Here is a 24,915-nt window from a genome sequence, read left to right on the forward strand (position 1 = left end):
TCAAAACTAATTCATACTTTACAGTGATGTTTTTCCTGTTAATACTAGTTTTGTATGGAATGGGATTTTTTGCTTGCTCTTTTATGTGCCCTACCTCCAATCGCGTAGTTTCAGGAGTTTCTTTTAAAAATTCAATTTTTATTGGACGACAAAATCGTGGCGAAGCGGGTCTAGGATTTTTCCAAACTATTATCTTTTCCTGAGTAGCATCATTTATTGCGTATAATTGCAGTGGCACTAAAGATGTGAAAAAAATATGAGCGTCAGTTTTTGTTCCGTCATCGTTTGCAAATTTCTGTTTAAAATTATTTTCAGTAGATGTTCCGTCTCAACCCCATTTATAAATCAACTGTAAATCTTCAATATCATTCAATGAAGCGTGGTTAAGTACATCTTGCTGTGTCAGTACAAGTCTTTCAGTTGTTAGATTTAACAGTGATTGCAACTTAATTTCAGCACAAGTTTCAGATACTGAAGTGTCGGATGAAATTCGCGGATCTTTCTTAGCTTCTAAAACTGTGTGATAAGAAGGGTACAATTTCGAACCACATTGAAGACTGCTGTCCCGGATTCCATTGTATTGACTTTTTGTCAATTTTTGATCCACCAGAAGCGCAAGTGCCTGCTCCGCCGACATTTCAACTTCTTTAGTCCCGCTTGAATGTTGTAAATATTTTGAAGCAGTTGAGGGGTCCCCTCTCATGTCCTTCAAAATTTTAGCAGAATCCTTAGATCCGGAAGCTCGAAAACTCATTTCGGTGGCATGTGAAAGCTCTAAGACATTATAGTTATCACGAAGAGTTGATGCTTTTCGTCTTTTTGTCCTTGAGCTCGCTTCTTCATAACTGCAGGATGGACGTTCTTGTGTCATCGTGTCATCTGAGGTCATGGTGACATCGTCATCTGGTGCACTGTTTTCGAACTGAAAACGCACCTGAGTATTCAACCAATCATCATATTTTTGGTAAAATCTTTCTTCTTTTCTTTGACATTCTTTCCATTTTGCACGAAAATTGTACAGCAACTTCGAAAGTATTTGCTTATCGGATGTCGACAAAGTTACAATATGTTACGGGACGAAGTCGAACGTCGGGGCGGAGCCCCAGGGGGGCGAAGCACCAAGGGGGCAAGACGCCAAGGGGACGAAGCACCAAGGGGGGGGGGCGAAGCGCCACAGACGTCGGAGTCCTCGTTGATGAAGGGGGGTGCCACCGAGTGCCGTGGGCGACTACGGTGACGGTTTCGGTGGTGCGGTCGGCCGAGAGGTGGCTGGTCGATTCTGCCAGCGCAGGGACCTCTCGGTGGACGGCGGATGATGCGAGGGGTGGCTGGTCGATGTCGCCAGCGCGGGGACCCCTCGGTGGAGCGTTGATGATGGTGTGAGGGGTGTCTGGTCGATCGTGCCAGAGCAGGGACCCCTCAGGATGTGGTGAAAAGAAAAGTCTCGGTGAAGAGCAAGTCTTCAATGACTTCGTCCGTCTTTTACGACCGGTACGGGAGTAACGTTGACAAAATGTGAGCCCCTATTTATGTGCGCCCGGCTGAGGGCCGAGGCGCCAAGGACGGCTCCTGATTGGTCCGGCCGGAAACTTTGGTGGCGCAGCCGAGAGAACACCTGTGCCTATAAAGCCTGCGGAACAGCCGCGCGCGCGTACTATAGGACAGGTCTCCTCGTCGACAACACCTTGCCCCGGCCGGCTCACAACAGAAAAAAAGAAACCTAACTATATTTACAAACTTAGCCTAACTTATCTAACTTAACCTACGTGTTCTTTATTTACATTTATGTACAATATTTACAAAATCGGGGCTAAATTCGCGAAGCGCGGTATCAAATAGTACTGAAATTTTTACTAATTTCCTGTGCTAATAACTTGCATATAAAACTCATATCATCGGACAACTTTTTTTAAGCATTTCGAAAATATCTTTTTTCACTACTAGTAATAAAGTCTAGCGTTATCGGTTGTCATAGAACACTGAGAAGTTTCATTTTTCTACGTTGGCCCAGTGACAGGTAATAGTATATTGTATATCAAGAGTTGAAAATGAAAGGTTTCACACGAGTTTGCAGAATTGAGCCACAAGCCGTAGGCGCGTGGCTTAAGCAAACGAGTGTGAAATCGAATTTTCAACACGTGGTATACACGATATTCTTCCGACGACCACAAAAAAAACCGCTAATATTCGGCATCCCTTCAAACTTCAAATATCATTCGACAGAGCTGCGGACAAAATAATTATGCCGTTGCGCGGAGATAGACATCGTTAATCATCGGCCCGTGTACAATATAAAAACACACAGCTGTCGGCCAATCAGATTTCTCAAATTTTTTATTGTAATCCCTAAAAGGCGATTACTGATCTGTTTCTTGATGTCTATTCTCAGGGGTGCTCGGCACCCACTGTTTATTTCTCATCGGTGCTCGAGCCCCCGAGCACCCACGGAGTCGGCGCTTGGCGTCGGTCCTTCCCGGAAACTCGAACCTAAGTGGGACCCCATCACGCCTTCACACTGGAACTGCCCATCCACAACCGACTTCTTCTCTTGTCGCCACGTCGGTCGTACACTCAAAAAAAATTTCGTCGGAAAGGCGCGAGCGCCTTCCGCAAGATGGTGTTGGCGGAATTTTTTTTTGAAACGTAACAGTACCCGAATAAGAAGTTATTTATTTACACCACTCTTAAATCCTCAACGGCCCGCAGAACTAGTGTACAATGAAAGACACGTTCGAATCAGGAATGTTGAGGAAAGATGTTTTGGTGTCATTAAAAGTCGATTTCCTATTTTGGCTTATGGTTGTCGACTGAAGGTCGAAACTGTTCAAACAGTTTTTGTGGCAGAAGCAATTCTACATAACATTGCCCTATAATTAAACTTTATACAACAAAATACAATAAATACACTTTTATATTCTGTTGTATGTATATTTAATACCTATACAGGTTTATAAATTATCCGATTTTCGACATTTCCCACTAACTCAATAAAATACAATAAAATATAATATAATAACTAAAACTAACTAACTAAATAAGACAATAATTCAAAACAATAACAAATTAGCAGCTTTCCAAATACAATTATCCCTCCCCACATATTGTCCCTCTTCTCCACTCAACCTTCTTCATCCATTCGATCCCTCTTCCGTCCTCATTCAACATTTCTTCTCTACTTTCCTCTCTCTCTCTCAATTCTACGCATTCATTCAACATATGTTCTATCGTCTCCTTTTTTTCTCCACGCATCCTGCACACTCTAATCCTATCCTCATTCCAATATTTATTCTCTCTCTCCTCATTTCCACACCTAAATCTTGCTATTATCACTCTCTCCTTTCTACTCTCTCTTCCTAGGTACTTTGGTAGTTCTTCCGTTATTATTTTTTCATACTTCCCATTGTACCTAGATTCCCTAATTCTCGTTCTTCTTTCCTGCACTTGCACATCTCTGTCTCTCTGCACCAATTCCTCTGTCATTGCTCTGCCTCCCTCTCGCATTCTTTCTATCTCCGCTCCTGCATACTAGGGATGCGCAAAATTTTTGAAACATCGATAATGTCATCAATCGATACATCGAATTTAAAACATCGATGTGCTAAATATATCGACCAGAAAATATCGATTTTTTTTAACATCGATATTTCTAAAAAAAAAGAGTAATTAATCAAAATAGTGAAAATTAATGTTTATTGCTTTCAACTGTCATAAATTCTCATTTTTCTCCTTTGTAAACTGCCTCCTAACTGCTCTAAAGCAAAAAATAGCAGATAACCAACCGTTGCCCTAGGCAACACATTCGAACTGACATTTCTTGAAAAATTTGTCAAAACTGTCAAAAGCAAATGCAAAATCATTTTTAATAGATTTGGAAGCTTTGGGGACGTCGTTTCAAACAATAACAGTTTGTATGCAACTCGTTTCTGTGCAAATTGGGCTTTTCTAATTGCCCTCGAGGCCTTAAAATCCTCGCTACGCTCGTATTTCAATCCTCTCGGGCAATTAGAAAAGCCCAATTTACACAGAACCTCGTTGCATAAATAACTATTTTTCAATGGCGTAACAACAGTTAGAAATAATTTGATAATAATCACAAAAATATTTTTCTATAAAATTAAAAGAAAAACAAAACCGCGAGAATAATCATGAAATAATCGAAGTGGATTAAAAAAGCTGACATTGCGTCTGCCATTAAAAAACAAAAGCAAATAAAATATGTGGCCTTTCTGTGTGTGAAAGAATTCACTTTGCTGACAAATGCGGAAAAAAATATCGCATAAAATATCGTTAAAAAATATCGATTCTCACCGATTATATCGAAAAAAATTAAATCGATGTAAATATCGTATCGGTGAAATGCGAATATCGATATCTCAACAATATCGATACATCGTGCGCATCCCTACTGCATACCCATTTCTTTCGAAATATGCATGCCTCTCTTTCCATACCCCTTTTCCTATTTCTTTCCTTTTTTCTTTCAGACACACTTGCAAAATTCTACACTCTCCTCTCTCTATCAACCTCTCCTCAAATCTTATTGCTCTCTTTCCTGCTTCTATTCTTATTCCATCCCTTTTTGTTTCCTCCATCACTATATAGCCCGGTGTCTCTCTATCTACTCTTAGCACCCATTTCAAATATTTTCCTTGCACCCCTTCCAACCCTTCTTGCTCTCTCCATCCCCATATTTCCGCTCCATACATCATCACGCTTTTCACCAGACTATCAAACATCATTATTCTCCTTCTAAAGTCATGTCCAAATTTTCTCTCTCCTATCCCCCATACCGCTCCTATTATCTTATTCGCTTTTTTCACTAACTCTCTCACATGTGCTGCTGCTGTGTTTCTTTCATTCATCACATAACCTAAATACTTAAATTCTTTCACTTCTTCAATTTTATCCTTTTCCCATCTCCACTCATTTATTTTTCTCCTACCACCCCCCTTTCTAAACACCATCATCTTGGATTTCTCTACATTCACCGTCAACTTTTTCCTCCTCATATATTTCTCCATGTTACCCAACATTTCTTTCATACCTTTCTCCTCTCTCGCTAGCACCACCAAATCATCCGCGTATGCCAAAGACCACACTTTTTCTTTGCCCACCACGACCCCCCCTGCCTGCCCCTTCCTGAACATCTCCTCTATATCTCCTATAAACGCTGCAAACAGGCTGGGGCTTAGTGGACAACCTTGTCTTACTCCCTTATACGTCTTGAAACATTCACTCACTCTTCCATCCACTCTCACTCTACTTATCGTCTCTTCATATATCTCTTCTATTTTTGTTACCAGATGCTCATTTATCCCTTTCTTTCTCAAGTATTCCCACAGTAAGTCTCTTTCCACATTATCAAACGCCGCCTTCAGGTCTACAAAAAATGCGCTACCCCTCTTTTTTATCTCATTTCCTATTATATGATACGTTGTCCATAGTCCCTCTACCTTTCCTAAATCCCGCCTGCCCGTCTGGTAACGCACCCCGCTCATTCATTTCTTTCATCAGTCTTTCTTCCACAATCATCGCGTATACCTTATATGCCGTATTAAGGAGCGTGATCCCCCTGTAATTGCTGGCTGTATCCTTTTCTCCTTTCTTATATATGGGGCATATTATCCCCTCCTTCCACTCCTGGGGGAAGCCCTCTCCCTTCCGCACTCCATTCATTATCTCTAACAACCTATCAACTTCCCTTTCAGTTCCATATATCCACGATTCGTTCTGTATACCGTCCCTCCCCGGTGCCTTTTTCCTTTTCAGTTTTCTTAGTTGTTGCTCTAATTCTTCTCTTGTTATCTCTTCTATTTCTCCCACTCTGTGTTGTCTCTTTTCCTTTTCTTGTCTGTTTCACTCACCCCCCAACAACTCACTGAAGTACTTTCTCCATTCCTCCATAGTAATTCTATCACTCACTATTTCTCCTTTTTTCTTTCTTTCCCTATTTATGTATCTCCACACCTCTTCTTCCGTCTTTATACCTTTCATCTTCATTTCTTCTTCCATCCGTTTCTTTTGCTTCTTCTCTTTGCATACTAATTTGTACCTCTTGCGTGCTCTCTTGTACTCTTCCTTCGTTGCTTTTTCTTTTTTCCAATTTCTTAGTTTCTTTCTTGCTGCTTGCTTCCCTTCCCTGCATTCTTTATCCCACCACTCGTTTTTCCACAGCCCCATCTTCTCTCTTATCTCTATCTCTTTTTTTTTCTGTTGCATTTTTTACGTTCTCGCTCAGCTCCCTCACTTTTTCGTTTATTTCTCCTTCTTCGTATTTTGCCTCCCTAAGTCTTGCTCTATACTTTTCTTTTCCTTCTTCCGTCCAAATATTCTTCACAATTTTTCTTTTAACATCCTTCATACTTCTCTCTTTCTCTCTTCCTTTTGTCCTCACTTCCAATGGCATATGATCCGACTCCACTCTTTCTCCCACCTTAAATTCTTCTATTTTATCCCATGCTTCTTCATTCACCATAACATAATCAATAGCTGTCTCCCCTCTCGATCCAATATACGTGTACTCCCCTTTCTCGTCTCCTATGCAGTTTCCATTAAGTACGTCCCATCCTCTTTCTTCTACTAAGCTAACCAGTTCTCTCCCTTCTGCGTTTTCTATTCCATCTTTTGTTGGTCTTCTTTCTATTGTTGCTTGTTGTTCTTCCATCCGCCTTCCTTTTCCCCCAATTCTTGCATTAAAATCCCCCCCAATCACCAGAGTTCCTTCTTCCTGCTCTTTTACTCGCTCTTCTATTATTCTCTTCGTTTCTTTCATACTTCTGCTGTATATTGTTACAATTCTCCATTTTCTCTGTTTTCTTTTTACCGTTCCTTCCATAAACCCTCTTTCTTCTTTTACTCCAGATCCGTTTTCTTCTTCCAGTCCCTTTTTCACACCCATTATTATCCCACCTTTCGCTCTCCCTTTCTTGCTTTCCCTCTCTGCATATTGACACTTCCACTCAAACTCTCTCGGCATTCTCTTTTCCAATCTTTCCCAGCCTTTTTCTTCCACCCACGTTTCTACCAATCCCACTACGTCAAATTCTCCCAAATACTTCCAAAACTCATTCTCTTTATTTTTTATTCCCGCTACATTCCAGAATACTATTCTTATTTGCTCGTTTTCTCCTTTATTCCTCTCCATGTTCGTTTTCCCTTTTCTGCCCTGTCGTCTTTTTCTTACGCTCTTATTCAAAAATTTGCTGTATGTAACTTCCCGTTTTCTTCATCCCACCTAAAACCTTTTCCCTCTATCCATATCTTTTTATAACCCACTTTCACCCGCAGTCCTTTTTCTCGCTCTTCTTTGGCTAGCGTTCTTAATTTCTTCTGTGTGCCTCTCTCCTTTTTTGTCATATCATCTTCTATGTACACTCTCTTTCCTTTTTTTTCTCTTAGTTTCCTTTTATTTTCCATAACTTTCCGTTTTTCCCCCCAGCTCTCAAGTTCTGCCACAATCATTTTTCCTCCATTTATTTTATACATCTCTTTCACCCTTACTTCAACCTCTAATTCTGCCTTCATCCATTTTTCCAGTTTCTTCCCGTTCTCACATTCCTCTTCATCCAGTCCCGTTACGACAATATTCTTTTTTCTCACTCTTTTTTCCTGCTCTTCCATTTTCTCCTCCAATTTTGTCATTTTTTCTTTTAATTCCATCTTTTCTCTTTCCCATTTTTCTTCCTTTTCACGCATCATACTTTTCAGTTGTTCCAATTCCCGGCTCATCTTCCGATTCTCTTCCTTTATCTCCCCTACATCCTCCATAATTTTTTCCAACATCTTTTTCATTTCCTCATCCATTGCCTTTTTAACAGGTGATCTTTCCACTTTTTTACTTTTCCGAAATGGGTTAATCCTCTCTTCTGATTCTCGTCCTTCTTCTCTTTTCCTTTTGTGATCTTCGTCTCTCTCGCTTTCACTATCACTTTTTTTCATTCTACCTCGTTTTTACTTGCCACTTATCTTATCGCGCGCCGTAAAACAGGTCCGCTCGCTTCGACTGCTCGAATCGGACTCCTACACTTTTATATTCTTTTTCATTTAACTCATTCTGCTTTAATTGTAAGGCTAAACTATTGTTTCTTGTCCTATTTCGACTTTAATTAAATCGTGTTCACCCCGTTGTCGCCACTAGAAAGTTTCTTCCTTATTCAATTTTTTCTGTTTCTCTTTCATCTTTCTTTATTTCTTCTATTTGTTGTCTGTGCAATAACTGCACAGACTGCAGCTGTATACTTCTGTTTTTAGCGTGGCAAGGTATTCGTAGGCCCTTGCCAAATATAAAGAAGCACATCCTAGAGGATGCCTACGTGCTGCCAACTTGGGAGTCTTGCGAGTGTGGGTGCCTAATGTTCGCTCCCACAATTTTGGAGTGGTCGAATAATATTACTACCACTACAAATCTGATACCATTCTTCTAAACTGGTTCTAGACACTTATTCATGGACAGATTAGATGAATCGTCAGGTTGATCAATCGTTGTTAAAAATGGACACCATTAGTTTCGTTATGGCATCATCATCAAAACTACATTTCGGAGTTGGCAAATTCCGGCGCATATCGAATCCATTCCAAGATTGGTGAAATTGGTGATCTAAAAAGAGTAGAACTTGTACAGCATAATGAGGTGAAGCGTCGTCTTGTGGCACAATTACATCCGGAGGACTGTGTACTAAAATAGCTGGCATTAGTTTTTCTACGAGCAGAGCTAGATAAACATATAAACATCTCCAGTAATATTGACTTTTATGCAGATTTGTAAGATCCCCATGCAGTTCAATTTTTTTTTATGACGTTTGCATTTGCTAATTCCAAGCAAATTGTTTTTTCTTCGGGTGTGAAATTAGCTGCATGTTCACGACTTCGTTTGCGTTGGTCCTTAACTTGACTTGACTTTCTCTTATTCCACTTATCTATCTATACAAGACTTCCAGACACTACCACTTCTTCATACTTTTCAGACAAAAGGATAACGACAAATTGACACACCACTTAACCCAGTTATGCCTGAATTATTATTTATTTTTCTCAAGTGTCAGTTTCAAAATTTATTTGAAACATATTATACAGCCTGTAATCCAAATACACGGAAATATATGCGTTTTTTGAAAAACGTAAGAATACGTGAACAAATGGCATGACAATTTAGACAATAAATTGTGGACGCGCCGTTGTCTTGGTTTCATCGTCGAAATCATAAGGCGGCCACAGACACAGAGGGAAGAATGTGCAGTTAAAAGTGTACACGCTTGTCCTAAAGTTAAAGCCGTACTCTCTGTGAGTACACACACACTACTGCTTCCCCGTCAGTTGTGCAGCAAACGTTCATTGTGATGGTGCCCAAAAAGGAAATTTGTCTGATAACAGTGGCGTGCCCCTGTATTGTATTCACGAGACATATTTCGTAAATCAGACAAAATACGGCCGCCACTGAATTTTAACCGAAGCATGCAGAAACTTGTCGCCACACACAGTAAGTTATCCCCGCGCGGGTTTGAATGTGCACGCCAAAAATCAAGACAGTTTTGATTCCAACTGACTTGAATGCGCATGCCACATTCTTCTCCATACACAGGGAGTTTTAACTGTACCCCGTGGCGTGTGCATTCAAGTCTTGACTCTTCCCTCTCTCTGTGTGGCCCCCAATACACGCTTTTTATATGACAAAAAAAGGATCTTCTTATCGGAGGTTGGGTTGGCGTAGGTCAGTTATTAGTTGTAGCTCGACAAACAGTGCAGTGTAGCAGTGTATTAACAATCGTGTTTTTGTTATTAAAGCTATTATGGAACAAAACAATCTATGTGTAGAGCGACGCCACATTTGACACACTTTGTTTTAACTTTCTTGTGACAGATTCGGCATCTGGTTAGTTTGTTTTGTGCGGCTACCAAATGATCAGTTATGTCAAATCTAGAATCAGCTCTCAAGAATTGCCATCGCTATTCATCTTCTAACCAGAATTTTTTTTCCGCGACAGTACATTGCTAAAATTTTAAAAATTTGAAGGATGTTGCTGGGGAGAAGTTAGGCAATCGAAAAAACACACTTGTATGGTTGTTGGTTTCAAGGTGTTAAAACAGTAATGTGCAAAATGATAAAAGTGAAGAATTTAAGGCATTAAAACAACAAGGAACTCATTACTTATTTTAAAAACTTTTAGATTCAGACAAACGGACAACCGACACAAACTAATTTTTGTCACTATTATCTATCAGATATGTTCATATCTGAACTATCATCAGAGGAATCTTGTAAATTTATAATTAATGGTTCAATAACAGTTTCCATTAAGCCATCCATGTTCCACATTTTATCTTCTTTAATTACTTGTTGCATCCACTTTTCCCACCCCTCTGGTGTTACATTCTGGATGCCTTTCTCTAGCAACAATGTAACATCTTCCAACTTAAATGTTTTATTGTTAGCAAGCACATAATCTTTTACTTGAGCCCAAATCATTTCTATTGGATTGAGTTCACAGTGGTAGGGAGGAGTTCCTAGAATGTTGATGTTATGCGCTGCCGCAAATTCCTCAACTGGTTAATGGAGAAATGCCAAATCCAGCAGTTCACATTGGGCAAATTATTTTCAAAAGAAATTTGTTTCATTTCCAAAAATTCTTTAATTTGTTGTTTTTGCAATGCTGAAGTTGGCCGTTTTTCTAAAACTCTACTATGGTATGGAGCGTTATCTAGTATTACTACTGAGTTCTGAGGAATCAAACTTTAAATTTTAATGAACCAAGGTTAGAATTTTTCAGAATTCATCTCGTCGTGATAATCTCCACCTTTAATTCCTTCAAAACTAACAACTCATTGTTAACAAAACCTTTCACGTTTCTAATATGTCCCCGCTTTTAATGTTCACCGATGGTACCTCCACTTGTACATCCCATTCACATATGTCAAATCATGATTGGCATTAACAGGAGGTATTATATTTATCATTATCACGAGTATGGATTATCTCGCCATTTATAAATAATGGGCGGCTTACACCACAACAAGTGCATTTCAATAAACAGTTGTCATTAACAAGAAATGTAACAGAAAGAGCTTTTGCTGTATTGAAAGGCCCTTTTCGTCGATTAAAGTTGTTAGAAATGTACAATTTACATTATACAAGTCGTACAATTTTAGCTTGTGTTCTTCACAACATTTGTCTTCAAAATGAGGAAGATCTTGAGGAATAGATTCGGGAAAATTTACATGAAGAGGTTGCTAATGCGCCATATACAGGGTCTGTCAGAACTGGTCGAGCTAAAGAATTCATCATCTTCTGGGAATAATAGGAAAAATGTTCAAAAAAATCTATCTTAAATAGTGATTAGGAAAGAAGCAATTTAAACTGACCAATCCTGCTGTTGATGTTAAGTTACCTATAAATTAGTTTTCCTCCTTTATTTGTAACAGTGCATTTCAAATGATGCATAGTTATCCATCGTTGGGTATCTGCATTGTTTGTGCAATGAAGGACGTTTTCAGGTTATAGTATACAGTATGTCCCCGGATTGAGTTTACAAGAGGGGAAAAATTTTTATTTTTGATTTTACGTAAAAACTTCAGAGGAATAACATTTTTTGCTTCATCTGAAACCCCCATTTCTGTTATTAAAAAATCTTTTTCAATACAGAGGAAGGCTTAACATTAAAATCAAAGAAAATGCAGAAAAAATATTTTCCTTTTTTTTTGAAAAAATCAAATGATAATTGAATATAAAACTATTCTATTAACAATGCGCCGTTTTCTGTACATAATTCAACTCTGTATCGAAGTTTAAGCTTCGGAACACCCATGCCTGATACATAACTGTTGGGAAATTTTTCATTAAATTTTGTAATTATGTGACAAAAACCGGTCCAACATTGGATTAAATAACTTCTTTGTTCTAAAGACAACATTTTGAAACAGTAATAAGTTATTTGTCAAAAAACCAGGCCAATTGTAATACAATCTATAACATAAAAATTAATTCTAAGTCCAAATTTTAACAAAAAAATGTTAATTTAAGAATACAGTGTATCAATACTGAGATTTTAATAACGGAAATAGTGGTTTCAGATGAAGCAAAAAATGTTATTCCTCTAAAGTTTTTACGTCAAATCAAAAATAAAAAAAATTTTCCTCTTGTAAACTCAATCCGGGGACATACTGTATATTTGACATAAAAACTTTTGACCACACAAACGACAGTTTATTTAAGAGAGTAACAAAAGACACTAATCTTAATTTTAAAGAAATCTAACAGGATCTGTAAAGGGAATTTTTAGCACACATAGAATAATAACAAAACTTAGAAGAACATTATCTATCCGACAAATTATATCTGTCACGGGCCTCACATAAAAGTGCTTTTTGTTTTGAATAATCATGTTCAGGGTTTCGTGAGCTGCATGGTGCTGCCACTGGGCGTTGTCGCAGCAAATCGTAAAGATCGTCATAGAACTTACAAGTTTTAGTTCCGATTCCGCTTTGCCTGTTGTGATCCTTCATTTTTCGATATGCATTCGACTTCTGTCTTTATGCGCTCACAACATTGGTCTGCTGTGAACTTAAATCCAACTTCATTTAGTAGTGTTGAAATTTCTACATATAGATTCTGACAGAGTTTTTAATTGCATTTAACTATTACGCTCTAGTGCCGAAATACCTCTTCCGGTAAAAGTCCGGTGCTTAAATACCAATCACAACTTCCGAACAAAACCCGGATATACAAGTCCTCGCAAATCAATCTGAATGACTGTAGGCGTCATTTCTCTCACAAACTTTCGTACACGAGCTTCGACAAAGACTTGTTCAGAACTTTGCCGTACGCGACACCAGTTTATTACAGGTAACCGGGATGGTTATTTTGTCTCGTTTGTCCTCGTGGTAGCCCACACATACATGATACATGTCGTTGGAGCGGGAATTACGACGCCCATTCTAAGTCCACCGCCGGAAACTACGACCTGGCACCGTGTCTTAGATCTAGTAAAGTTGGAGAAGAGGGTCCCCGGGAACCACGACTCTCCTCATCGTTGGTGGCCGACAAAGGCGCCTATAATTTCAGATGCAATTGATGCAAAACAATAAAACAGAAATTTCTACCTACTTCCCTTGTAAAACTATGTTAGTAAATGGGCAGTAATCGTATGGTACATGATTTGCTTACAATGATTAAATAAAGAAAATTGGTTTGTACATTAGAATTACGATTACTCCAGCTTAAATTATGGTTAAATTGGATATGAAAATGTTCAGAAAAATACAGCGCGTCTTTCTAAAATAGTGGGTTAGTAACTTGACTTTGTTTAAACAAGAATTTATTAATTTCGCTCAATTTTCCTAAGACTGACCACACGTGCAAGTGTAATCTGATATCTTACTTAAAAGTCTCGATCTGTAACGCGTCTCTCGCCCCTTTAACTAATCGGACCACCCTTGGCTGGCGACGCTGGGTTTAAAATCTAAATCGCAGACACCAAATTCTAATGGACCAATTCATTTGTGAATATTTTAAACGATTCGACCGATTTACAAGGATTTAAACTAATTAACAAATTTTACTATATGGATTTAGCAACCCCGAACAAAGCTTCCTATTTAATGTAAACATCTTATGAGACATTTAAATGAAACATCATTTACGACCAAACTCAGACCAATTGAATTATTATCAAGATTGTTAATTCTAGTTGAATTTTGTTTTTGTCACTCAAAATACACGGCGACTCCTTTCTAAACGGATTATTTATCGATATATCTCTATTTTCATCGATTTTAAACAACAATTAACTTATTTATCTTTTCGTCTGCAAATGAATGCCTTGCTTGGTCGACTGTCTATGAATCCCGGTGGGCGTCTCGCCACCCTGATAACTTAGAGAAATACCAGATGGCCTTTTGAAAGAAAATAAAGAAGTTAATTTTGCGATTTGCAACGGTCTTAAATTCCAGGAAACCCTTCGTGGGAACGGCTCTGTTTTCCTCGGGTACATACAGTTTCGTCGGGAGAAATTTTTTAATTACCTAATCCTTAAAACGCCCTACCTGCAAAACCTACGGTTTCGGCCGGACTCAATTTTAGGGTACATGCACTTTCGTCCGGCAGTACCTGTTGTACTTAATAAAATTTATTGAGTACCTACCTGTCTCTACCAATATTAAGACATGTCGAAAGACAGGGTTTGCAACAATGAAAATAAATAAATTGTATATATAATTTTATTATATTTATATACATATTTACATTCAATTAAAAACTAAAATAGTGGGAAGTCAATTTAATGAACTGAAGCCGAGTAATTTGGTTATCATCTAATTGTTTTATTTTTTCTTTTAAGTAGTTTTCTCGTTTCTGGGTTCTGATATTAGGTGTTTTTTTTGTATGAATGCTCTGAATTTGTATGTAAATTTCAGACTGATAATTCTGTATGATATCTAAAAATACAAATATGTTGGGATTACTAAAATTGAAACATTTATTTAAGTGAGCATGAAACGATTCTCATGCGTTTGTGGTTCTTCGGCTGCAAGCTGATTTCGAAGCCCAGATTTTTGGTGGAAATGGAGCATCATCGTCAATATAAGTTTCGACCAAATAATCTAGGAATTTTTCCAGTTGCTGATTATGTGGCCTGATTTCATTCAGCTCGAATACTAAACAGTCACCAACACTTTCGGGTTCTGTAGAAAGAGAAAAAAAAATATTTAAAGAGAAAAATACATGAAAATTACATTAACATAAAATTAATGTGAAATTGTACAAAATAATAAGTAATTTTTTTACCCAAAAAAAGAAGACCAAAACAGTATCCAATCCATTTTCCAACTTCGGTTCTCTCTTTATAATCCTTAGATAGCCCCAATTCTTGAACTTTCCTCCACCATGCTTGACTAATATGAAATCGACAGCCTGTTATTTTAACTTCATTCCATACAATTTTGACGGCGTTGTGAATAGATTTTTCGAAGTCGATCACAATTTCTTCTGGTTGGAACTTCAAATTTATTTCCTTACATTTATTTAATAGAATAGTTAGACATTTTGCATACGTCTCTGTTAATTTATCTTTGAGCAAACAAAATGCCAATGGAATATAATGCCCATTATAGTATCCGTGAAGTGTGAATAATTGTAAGAAATCCTTTGGACAGTATTTGAAAGTTCCGTCCATGAATATACGAGTACATCTGCACAAATGCTTTAAATTTACGTCGCACGAAAAAATTATTATGTTGAATTCAATATCCTTAATCATCAAAAAATTTTCTTTTCTGTTAATAATTATTTTTTCTTTTATGTCCTCCAAAGCGCAATGCGATTCCAAAGAAGATTTAGGCAACTTTGGAAACTTCTTGCGTCTTTCTCCGTATATACTCCTTTTTACAGATTTTACATCATCAATGGTTAGTTGATCAGATTCATTTTCTTTTAAAACAGAATGGATAATTCTTTTAGGTTGCAATCCAATATCTTCAGAAGCCTTGCGTTTAGCTGCTACTGCCACGAATTGTTTTTGTAGTGCTGACTTACTGAGTTCCTCGTGAGAATGGATTAAATTATGCCGTGATATTAAAAAATCTTCACCAATTGTGTAGATCGTGGCGTTGCACTTTGGAACTCTGCATCTCCATCTCGACTCACCATTCAACAATTTATCACAAAAACTGAACTTATAATTGTTAACAATCTTTTCCACGTTTAGAAACACTTTTTTGGATGTCTAAATTTTCCAATTTGCAAACTTAGATTTTACTTTGCAACTAATTCAGAATGAGAACTGAAAATACAGTCCTGCCGATACTGATGCAGGTGCGGGTAGGGGTAGGAGTTACCGGGTTTTTCCAAAGGGTAGGTAATAAAACCCAGCCACCCCAGCGTACCTATATACCTGCTCTATCGTCGGACGAAACTGCATATTTACAGTTTTACAGATTTGAACTATTTGGACGAAAGTGTAATCTTTAATTTAAGCATGAAAGGATTACGGACGAAACTGTAATCGCCGGTTTTTCTCAACATTCTGATATTTACAAAACATGTGTGTATTTAAAATGAAAATAAATGGAATTCATAAATTGAACAGAAACAATTGGAGGTGGTTAAGACAAATCTGAAATTGTTGAATTGAAGGTGAATATTTTTCGCGATGGTAATAAAATAAAATTTATAAATACCGCGTTCATCACAGTACTTACAAGTAATTTATCTGTTACCTCAATTAGGGTTTTGTGCACACAATTATTTAGCTTTTTTCGGTACGATATAATTTTTTTTTTTGCAATCGTACTGTAATGAACACTTTACTTTAATAATTTTCCACCTGGAAAGTTCCATTTTACCGGACTAGTCCGCTGGGTGTGTTTTTACCGGACTAGTCCTGTAGAACAAGAAATTGAACTTGGAGATTTATTTATGATATACATTTACAGGGTTATTCACTAATTTTTAACGATCACTTAACGAGTCGTTATTTACCGATTCTCGTTATTATACAGACATGATTTAAAAATCGCATTCTGTAACTCCAATGTCTTTAACAATACCAATAAAAAGTCATTACCATCATCGTTTAGAAACGACAGCATTTTTATAAGTCGTTGTCTCGGTGGTCTGTGAAAAACACAATGGCAGTCGTTGGAAATGGCCTTATTTTGCCTATGAATTGAACACTAATTAACAATATAATTAAAATCTACGTATATACCCGGTGATTCAGATTCGCGCCTCTATATCTTTTTTAATTTAAGAAAAAAGTATAGCAAACCATATATATTTGTAAATCGCTTATGAAACTACAATAGATGACGTTGTCAAATCTTCTCTACGATGTCATATGTCAAAGTTAAGACAGTCAACTTTTTTTTTATAGTACATTATACATTTCTTAGTCTATTCTTGTAAAGCTTTTTTTTCTACATTTGAATGTGTAAAAAAAGTTGACACTTGCAACAGGAAAAAATCGAGAAAAAAAAAATATGATTTAATTTATTCGAAAGTGTTATTTTCTAAAAAGAGCTAGTTAGCCATGGAGACAATTGAATTTTGACATTAATAGCGTCAATTATTAACGTACCTACATTTAAATAAATAGCTATGTTATAACCTACATTTAAATAAATAACTATGATATAACATCTGCCTTCGAAATCTAACTTCATCCTGACTATACCGCTTTGAATGCATACACGATGAAAATATGTAGTTGAATTTTGATAGTGCATGAATGACATGAGTCTTGGGAATCGTATTGGAATTATTCGAATACATATTTGAATAGGTGACTATGTAAAATTCGAATAAGTGTAAAGTCTAATATTCGAATAAAGTAAATTCAGGATGGATGGGTATTTCACTGTCAAATAATTTTATTTTTTGGCTATGTAATTCTTAAAATAGTGAGATGCAGGGAACCAACATAACGCGAATTTATCATAGTAAATTCAGTATGGATTTGGTATTTCGTCCGAGTCTCAGTTTTCTAGCCGAGGCGCACCCGAGGCTTGAAAACAAACAAGGTCAAATCATTTTATTTTTTGGCTACGTGGTTGTCTTGTAAATAGTGACATGCAGAGAACCAACATAATGCGAATTTACAAATGTATGGCTTACTAGCTCTTTTTAGAAAATAACGCTTTCGAATAAATTAAAGCATATTTTATTATTTTTCTCGATTTTTTTCTGATGTAAGTGTCAACTTTTTACACATTCAAATGTAGAAAAAAAAGCTTTACAAGAATAGGCTAAGAAATGTATAGCGTACTATTTAAAAAAAAAGTTGACTGTCTTAACTTTGACATATGTCATCGTAGAGAAGATTTGACAACATCATCTATTGTAGTTTCACAAGCGATTTACAAATATATATGGTTTGCTATACTTTTTTCTTAAAACAAAAAAGATGTAGGGCCGCGAATACCAAACTGAATCACCCGGTATATACAGTGAGCGGCAAAAGTATTGTAACGGTCCGAATAGGTTCGATAAATTAAGAATTTTAATTTTAAAAATAATTTCAACGAAATATTTTAAATACCGTTCATTTGCGACGGAAATGCTGGTCAGTTGTAAATTTTATTGTTGCTTTGTTCACAAGAGTGGCACCACACTCCTCAAGTGAAGTCTGCCAACCTTTCTTTGAAAAATGCAGGTACGCGTCCGGGGCAAAACATAGCCCAAGGGGAACAAGTGTTCAGGGGAAAGGAAGCGTTGCAATAAATTTATTGTAATTACATGTTCGACAATTTGGGTGGTCCAGTTAAAATCAGGGGATAATTGAATTAATGAATTTGATGTTAGCAGGTTTCAAATTGAGAGAACAACAAAATTAATGTTCATTAGGTTAATTTACTTTTTTTAGCATTCTCAAATTTGTGGCATATTTGTAATTAAAGGGCGAGAATTGCAAATTAAAAACAGAGCGCTTTATCGTAGAAAAGAACTAGAATCGTTTGCACTTTTAGTTAGAAAAGTAACAAAGCAAAGTAGAAAGGGAGTCGGTAGAAAACACAGAGGACCGGGTAACGGTAAAGCCAGGTAGTCGTAGAAATCAGACGTGTGAGTGAGAGAGAGAGAATGAAATTTACCAAGTAATCATTAATTAGAACGGTTTTGGGGAATCAAACCAATGTAGAACAATTTTTAGAAGTAGCAGAACAACGGAACTTAGTTGCATGAAATGGCACTTGCGTAACAGCGTTTCAAGCCCAATTTAGGTTTCAAAATAAGGTTAATTTGTTTCATTTTAATTATGTTTGTTTCATTTTAATTGTGTTTGTTTTATTTTAATTATGTTTGTTGCATTTTAATTATGTTTGTTTCATTTAAATTCTGTTTAATTCTTGGTGCTGATTTTTATTATTGTATAGAGTCGGTAATTCAGTGTTCCTGTTAATTCGGTTTGTCCCATTTTAATTGTGTTTGTTTCTTGATGCTGATTTTTATTATTGTATAGAGTCAGTAATTTAGTGTTCTTTTTCAGAGTTCTAATTCAACAACAAATTATGTATATACGGTCTGGTCCTAACAAAAGTCTAAATTTAAACATTTAAAATAATGGTGGAAAAACGGAAACTGTAATTTCAAAAGTTTTAGAGATTTCGAAAAGGCGTCGCGATCGGCGTAAAGTAGAACCGAGCTGATTGGTCACGTTGGTCAAGTAGGGGTTGCGAAAGTGGGGTGCGCCAGAAATGATAAAACCGATTGCGGGACGGGAAAGAGGGCTTTTTTGATTCACTCGGGGTTTGATCTCCAAAGTAGCCGGAGGTACGTTCAGTGCTTCCAGCAGCCATTTTGTGACCACGTTCTTTACATTCACAAGGTAAATTATTTCTCTAATTTTTGTACATTATTTGTAGCCGCGATTTAATTAGCCAAACAGCATTTAGTTCTTTATCGTTCTAAAGTAAAGATTATATTATTTTCTTTGAGCTTTTGATGACCACGTGACTCTTTAGAATCTTGAATTAAATTCCTTATAGCGAAGTATGTGATCTTCTTGCCTTTACCGATTGGGGAAACGTGCTCTTGTCAAGGGGAACCATTATGCAATTATTATAAAACATTTCCATTCATTATTTATGTCTTGGATTCTCGAGTTCGGGAAGCTATCGCCAGTGTCCGTCGCACTCAATTAGCTGTGGTCCGGCATAAGTGCACAAACCGCCATGTCACCCGTAAACGGGACAGTGACCAAACTAGGCCAGCTGACACGTGAAGAGAGGTACCCTTTGGCCCTGTTAGAACCTTTTTTTCCCTTTTATTTTCGACCACCGGAGTAGACCGGGGTGATCTATGAGATTCCAGGGCATCGCATCGGGTTAAATTTAATAGGGGAAATAATTGTAATCTAAATCGGATCACATAGTTCGCATCTCAAACTCGTATAATGCTGTTCGCGCCATAAACTCATATATTTGCCCAGCTTAGTCATTTGTTCATGAGTCAGATCTCAATTCGTGGGCCGAGAGTCAAATTTCATTGGGTCAAATTTCCACCAACTTCTGTTATTAATAGTTATTTATGGTATAAGTGGGTTATTTAAGATATTACCCACGAGAGGTATTTGTAACCTACGAGGGCTTGCCCGAGTAGGTTATTACCTCGAGTGGGTAGTACTTAATAACCCACGTATGCCATACAACGTTTTATCCAATATTCCAAAATTTTTAGATAATGACATTATTGATGAAATTCTGCTCCCGATGGGTTATGGACGTTAATAACCCACGGTGCTAATGGCAACGTGGGTTATGTATGTTATAACCCACGGTGCAAATGGCAACGTGGGTTAAAACAACAGACTAGTTATAGCCCAGTTTACTCAATTAAAACTAACTAGTAAAACACGATATTACTATTGAATGTTGGATAAATTCATTTATTTATTTCTATAATTTGTTGGGACCAAACACCACCACACTCGATTATTTGTTAAATAAAATTTAAGTGAAGTGTGTTCAATCGTTTTAATTCTATTTGGAGAAACCTTCCGAAGGTACGGCCTCTCGTTAGAACCTAATTAAACAAAATGAAAAATAAAACACAACGTAGGATCCATAAATATTGCTTTCTCATTATTTTTGTTTCGTATACACCAAATGAGGGAGAAAAAAAAATCATCGAGGAAAAGTCAAGGAAGTCGAAATGTTACAGTATGGAATAAATTCATTAAAAATTAAATAAAAATTTTTTCGAAAAAATCTTTGAACAGGTCAATTTTAGATTATAAAAATACATATTTTAATACAAAATAAAATTCCAAGCACTCATTTGTTTTCGAGTTATGACGTCATCGATAGTTTTTTTAAATGGAAACCCTCTATTTTTTTTCTTGATTCTGATAGCCCTTTTAATTGTCTAAATGACAGTATAAAAATTTTGTTACCTTAGATAAGGAAATTTTTGAGGAAAAAAAAAATATAGTTGGAAAAAATAAATTTTATAACGAACAAAAACAAGTCAAAAACTGTGTTAGTAAGTACTTAAAATTATGGAATTAAATATTTGAATTGCCATCCCGCAGCTTGTTGACAATAAGCAAGTTTATGAAGAAATTCCCCCTGTTTTAGTTTTATCTAGTTTTATCCCTGGACCCAACAAAATTAAAATTTCTATACGTTGTGTTTCCGTTAAATGAGTCATTTTCGAAAACGTTTTGTAAAACAAGAAACACATACGAATGAAATTGACAGTAACATTTGACTGTTTGATTTACCTACTTGATTTTTTGACTTGTTTTTGTTCGTTATAAAATTTATTTTTTCCGACTTTATTATTTTATTTTTTCAAAAATTTCCTTATATAAGATAACAAAATTTTTACACAAGGTAGCGTCAAGGGCGCGCCAATGGCTGAGTATAACTAAAGGGTAAGGAAAATTCATTTGCACAAGTTTTGAGTGGTGGAAAACGATGCAGGAGGACGCCCTGAGGCTGTCTAGCCAGAAAAAACGCGAAAATTCCAGAAGTAGTTAAAGTGAACAATTACCATTGATCATTATCAATTAAGCTAATACTGAATTAAAACAATTTAAGGTATTTGTTGACTGAAAAAGTCAGGTTAAGCGAAAAAGCAGATTAGTGGATTTGGACAAAAATAAAACTGGTGGGGGCCAAGCTGAGGCAAAGCCTCTAAGTGATTTGGAGGAGAGATTAATCGGCCTAATTGGCAAAGTTGTAGTCAGTGGAATACCTGACTTACCCGAAGCTGGTGTGGTGATGGAAATGCCAGATCCAAAGAGTCCCCCTGAATTGGTACCATTACCAGTATTTACAGAGGACAACATTGAACTCACTAATGTAAAATTATCAACTAGTGTGGCGCCTAAAGGTGATGAGTTGTCCTCTAATAATAGTGGTTTGAAGAAGCCTCTGAAAAAGGTAGACCCTAGTGGATCAAATCTAAGTCATTGAAAAATGCGAGTGAAGAGGCTATTGAAAACTTGCAACGATCTAATTCCGAAACTGTTGGTAACTGCATAATATGTTAACGGAATTACAGGGCATTAACAGTGGTATAAATAGATTGGCTGATGCTATGATCACTCTAGCCCAAGGTAGATTGACATAAATAGAGTGAGCGGCAAAAGTATGGGATAAATTCCTTAAAAATTAAACAAAATTTTTTTCAAAAAAATCTTTGGACAGGTCAATTTTAGTTTATAAAAATACATGTTTTAGTACCAAACAAAATTGCAAGCAGTAATTTGTTTTCGAGATATGACGTCATCGATAGTTTTTTTAAAGGGAAACCCCCTATTTTTTTTCTAGATTCTGATAGCCCTTTTAATTGTCATATATAATATACCAAGGATAAAAAATTTTGACGATGTGTGCATATGATTTTGTTCGTAGGAATATCTGAAAACATTATAAATCATCGTAATTAATGTACAAAAATTTTATTATGACTATTCCATTCACCTGTCATTTGTTAAAAATGAACCAAAAAAACATTTTTTTACACATTTGTTACCATGGTTTCAAAAAATTGGACCTAATATTCCCACTCGTGGAAATTGTATCGGTACTACCACTAGCGATAATTTTTAACAAATGAATTCAGCCTTGAGAATTGCTTCCAAATGGACTAGCCTGTTTTTTTTGTGTTGTTGGAAATATTTTCTTCGATTTCTGCGTTAATTTCTTCTTCCGATTTGCTGCCAAATTGCCAAAGTTGGTTCATGGAATAGTCTCCCGAATACAACTCGTAGTCCAAATAATGTAGACTATTTTTCAAACTGGTTTCACTCATTCAATTGTGTTTGGGAACCTCACTCGTGCTGACGCACTCGTGGATTCATTCCCAAGCACAATTGATCATTCGTGACCAGTTTGAAAAATAATCGACATAATTTGAACTACTCGTGGTATTATAAATAAAAATTTTACTTTGTAATTATTTTTCGTAATCTAATGTTCGATTGTTACAATTAGATCACTCAATTATCGGCCGTATCAGGGCACCGGAAAAAAATTCCTCCGAACGTAGACCAAGTGCTCAAATATAACATTAAAAATATAAAAAGGGCGTGAGTTACAGTGCCATTGTCTGCCGCGCAAGACTGTAAGGGCCAAAACTCTGTGTAGCGCAAAAGCGCGCAACGCGAACTTTAATATTCAAAAACTAGACACCTCAAGGAAGATTTCCACGTAAAAATTAGGGCGGGCGGTCTTAGGCAAAAAAAGAAAACTCTATTTGAAAATTTGAAAGAAGTAAAAAAATGTTAACTGCAGACCCATATTTAGGGTTAATTTAACAAAAGAGGAAAAAACGTTTGGCTAATGTAAGCATACCAAATGATTCTACGTACCTTCATTAACAATTTCCATTTTGCAAAGTGCAAATCGGACACGTGGTTCGAAAAATATTTTCATTTTATTGCACTTCTTTTAACTCGCCAACGAAACGTCGCACAACCGTTTCCACGAGAGTCAAATTTGAACCAACGTAGTGAAGCAGGTATACATTTTTTTACCTATTCCTTCGTTATCAAGATGCACCAAAGCCTCCTCTATGAGGTAGCATTCAAAAATCATCGAAATTTCGACCTGAGAATTTCAGGTTTTGGCCTGCTAAATCGGCCGTTCGCCCCACTGTGCGCCCGTGCTATTTAATAAGTCACATAACTCTTTCCAACAATTTTGTAAAAATGCTGGATTTTTCGGATCAAATTTATTCGATCGAAACAAATCATTGCTTTGCACATAATTGAGGTATATCTCATATTGTGCTCGAATGGTTTTACCGGCTCGTTTCTTATCCATAACTCAACACTCAACTGACATCAACAACACAAATAAACAAATAAACATAACCTAGAATGTGCAAAACGCGGTAAAGTTTGCGAATGAAGTTAGTTGTTTTTGTAGTATCCGACCTAAAAACTCACTACTGGGCATAGAAACATCGTTATGTGAAAGTAAACGACAATCAGGATAACAATAACGATACTGAATTACATTTTGTTCAAAGTCGTCTATTTTTATGTCGTTCATTTTGCCGTAACTACTATCGTTATTTAAACGACTATTTGAAAGCTAAAATAGTGAATAACCCTGTAAGTGTACAATTGCAATTATATGCCGTTATAAATGAACATTTAGGTATTATGTACATTATTTTCAACATTAATTACATGAGTCGCTTCTTCTAGGTGAACGAGTTTCCCGCTTCCGGACGTTGTAGTATTCTCTTCCTGGTTCTGTATTTTTTTCGCGATGTTAATTTTATTCTTAACGGAATTTTCTATGTATACCTCCGCCACACAAGGTTGATGGTTTACAAGTTTTACTTTTTTGTTCGATGTACACTAGCACTACTTCTTCAGTTATCTGTTTCACTTTTTTCCTGTTACACCATGCTTTAAATTCCCGCGACACAGAAGGTAGCAAATTGTCACAATACGCTCTAGCGGCCTCGTCAATGTTATTTTCACAGTCAAAATTTGTTGACTGGTTGCTAAGGTAACACACGGGCAATATTATTATTTCAAAGCCACCGCAGTTTTTAAACGATACATTCTTTAGATAAAAGTGAAAAATTCACGATTGCAAAAAAAATGTTGTACGCACCACGTCTGGAAGCTTTTACTGGCCTCGTAAGCTACTAGGACTCGTCTACGACTCGTCCTGCTATTTGCTTACTCATCCAGTAAAATCTAACTTTCCAGACTTGTCACGTAAATAACTATTTTCTCGTCTTGTCAAAACAATTCTTTTTTTTTAATAACCTACTTCAAAGGCAATAAAATTAATTAATTGGCAAATTTAAACCTGTAACAAAATAAATGTTACAAGGTAAGTCATTAATGACATTAATGCCTTCAAAATACTCCTGTCAAAAAAATTACTTCAAAGCCAATTCTTTTCGTATAAGCGATCGTGCGAAAACCTTGCTATATAATTGCTAATTTTGACTTGGACTGA

General features: G+C 36.5%; 1 protein-coding gene and 1 long non-coding RNA gene across 2 annotated transcripts in view; both read left to right on the forward strand.

The window, feature by feature from the left end:
* Nucleotides 1-24,915, forward strand: part of LOC138137246 (uncharacterized) — a 296,725-nt gene that overhangs the window by 41,028 nt on the left and 230,782 nt on the right. The gene's annotated exons all lie outside the window — the stretch shown is intronic.
* The window catches only part of LOC138137252 (uncharacterized), a 256,252-nt gene continuing 248,295 nt past the window's right edge, over nt 16,959-24,915 (forward strand). Inside the window, exon 1 of the long non-coding RNA XR_011161662.1 lies at nt 16,959-19,307. This is a non-coding gene — a long non-coding RNA (uncharacterized lncRNA). The remainder of the gene's footprint in view (nt 19,308-24,915) is intronic.

The sequence above is a fragment of the Tenebrio molitor genome, chromosome 8 (assembly GCF_963966145.1).
Source record: "Tenebrio molitor chromosome 8, icTenMoli1.1, whole genome shotgun sequence".
Lineage (NCBI taxonomy): Eukaryota > Metazoa > Arthropoda > Insecta > Coleoptera > Tenebrionidae > Tenebrio > Tenebrio molitor.